The following is a 3,026-nucleotide window of genomic DNA, read 5'->3' on the forward strand; positions in this document are numbered from 1 at the left end:
AACGTGAGTCATCAGGTAAGGCTAGCTGGCTGTCCCACACTCCGGAGATGTGCAAAATTGTAGAGACAAGGAGAGGTCTTCCAGAAGTGTCTGATAATCTCATCAACACCCTTCTGTGGCTTCCTCACCCCTCTTCCTAGACTCAGGCTCTTCAGGGATCTGATCAAGCCCTTCTCACTTAATAACTGCAGGACATCAAGCACCTTTTCCACCTTTAGTTCCCCTCATATGTGTAATCAAACCCAGTTCTTTGTCTCACTTCCGAAGACAGCTATTAAGCTATTGTTTTGGGGCAGAAATTAAAATTGTGCCCTAGGGTATGTGCCACAGTATAATTGGTCTACCCCAAGCTACATGCTGTGTGTGTCCTTCAGATCCGCATGCACACCCTCAGATCACATCTGAGCCTTCTCTCTTCTGCTGTGAAGTGCTGGTCACTCAAGTTGCTACTTCCTATAGACACCCTTTCCTCTCTCCAAAACTGGTAAATATAACCTGACCCTGAATTTCTCTACCTCTTCTTTACTGACTTCTTAATTAACTCTGTATGTGTGCATATTTTGTGTGCAATTGCTTTTACTACCTCTTTAATAAAAACCATTTCTGTGAAAACCTGCTTGGTTATTAGAGAGTCTTCTAAGGGAACATTCTTCATATACAAAGATGGAGATCTCAGTTACTCCCGCTCACTAGCTCATCTCCTTGCATGCTAATTCCCCCTCCAACTTGCAAGGAACCCCCCCCCCCATTTAGCCATTTAGGGTAAAATATCCTATGTTTCTTCCTTTGTTGTGTTCCGTGGATGGGTAGGAGCAGGGTGCCATCAGAGAGCTTTGCCAGCACTAATGAGCATTGATTGGCTGCATCATATATTGACATGGGGTATTGCCATACCATCCATGATTGTTGAATGTGGGCAGTCTTACTATGGACTTCAGTTAGGTTTGCCAACTCACAGGTGGGGTTTGGAGAGCATTCTGAATTACAACTGATCTCCAGGATACAGAGATCAGTCCATCTAGAGAAATTGTCAGCTTAAGAAAGCAAACTCAATGACATACCATAGATAATAGGTGAAATACCATGCCAATTTCTCCCCTCTGCAGGCATCACCCCAAGTCTCCATGAATTTCTCAACAGAGTTGGCAAACCTAACTTCAGTGTTGTTGCCATGCTCATAGGAACTTGCAATTGTATCTTTTTTGAACATCTCTTCTGAGACACCAGCAAAAATGCCAGCAATGTGCCAGTGTTTAGGATCAGAGGTGGACATGGACTGGGAAAAAATTACGGACCTTCAGCCTGTGATCTGTCGCATTTCACGGGTGACAGACCATGAACTTTTCATGGATCTGCCCCGGTTCATGGATTGATTTGTTGGTCTGTAGTCCATCACTTCTAGGGGCCCCAGGACTGCCCCCTTCACACTCAGAGATGCCAAACGCACAACAAGTCTTCAGCAGGCTCTCCTCCAGCCACACGCCAAGTTTGGCCAAGATTGCATTTCGGAGGTCTGAGTTACAGACCCCCAAAGCGGCCGCCTCCAGGAAACTTCCAGCAGAGAGAACAGGAGCCGCAGATGTCAATTGTCTTGCATTGGCTTGCAGCACCAAAAAAATTGCAATTGAAACGTTGGATTGAGTTGGAGAATTTTCCTCTGAGAACAGAACGATGGCCCCTAGAGTGGAATGATGGTTCCTGGGAGCAGAAAACCTGCTCTGGGGCTGGAATGGGGAGTTAGAGAAGTACTCTTTGAGGGGACAGTCGAGATGTTTTTGGGGAGACAGGAGGAATATTCTTTTAAAGGACACGAGGACAGATACAATCTATGAGAGGAGGTTAAATTTGGGGGGAGGGAGTGGATGTTCTGAAGGAGCTCAGAATGTTTAGCCTGGAAAGGAGACAACTGAGAGGTGTGATAACCATCATCAAGTACTTGAAGGGCTGTCATATAGAGGATGGCACAGAGCTGTTTTCCATTACCCCAGAAGGTCGGGCCAGAACAGAAGGCTTGAAATGAAATCAAATAGCTTTCAGCTAAACATTAGGAAGAACTTCTTGACAGTTAGAGTGGCCCCTCAGTGAAACAGGCTTCCTCAGATACACACCAACAACAATAATAAACTGCATGTAAAGACTTAATATTCTTTTACTCTTAAAGTGACTTAGTGCATTTGTGCATTGGTCATTACTCATGGAGATTAAGGGTTGTGAGGTTCCACCCACTATAGGGCTCAGGAGTGATAGCACATTCTGATATGAGGAAAAGCCAGGATATTGATTCCACCTCAAAAGGTCATCATAGATGTGGACATTACCACGTCTGTCCATTGGTGTTGGAAGGGGATGAAATAGCAATAAGGCTGCAACACAGGGTGGTGAAGCTTAGGCAGTTTTCAACTTGTCAGACATTGGGGGTTGTATATTTATTGATATGTCACTGTCAGAAGCTATTATGTGGGTAGTACTATCCGCCCCCTCCAGACACGTATTTTGAAGCACATGACCAGGATAAGGAATAGGGTGCGGGAAGCCCCACTTGAAGAACATTTTATTAATGAGCATCATAAGGAGGATGAGTTTGTGTTTACAGTACTACATGTAGCTAGGCGGAGTCCAATGCAGGTTGTCCAAAGGGATCTATTATGTAAGGAAGCTGAATGGATTCATTCACTAGGCAGCTTGAAGCCGTCAAGTTTGAACAACGAACTAATATTGTCTTGCTTTTTATAGTCAGAGAGATTCTTTGAGAGTACACAAAATTATAATTCTGAACATAGTGGTTATACAGAAAAGTAACTGGTCCCTTTAAAAGCTATGATGGAGTAGGGATAGTGTGAGATAAATGAGGAATTTACTAGTTGCACACAACTAGAGATCATGTGGTGCTGCTTTTTGAGATGAATCAGGAATATTGAACATTGTATGATGGTGAGTTAAATAAATTGCATAGAGGATTGATGGATATTTAATTATATTCTTTATTAAAACTATTGTTAGAATGTGCATGTATTTGTTGTAGACAT

This window comes from Eublepharis macularius, chromosome 2, assembly GCF_028583425.1.
Source record: "Eublepharis macularius isolate TG4126 chromosome 2, MPM_Emac_v1.0, whole genome shotgun sequence".
Lineage (NCBI taxonomy): Eukaryota > Metazoa > Chordata > Lepidosauria > Squamata > Eublepharidae > Eublepharis > Eublepharis macularius.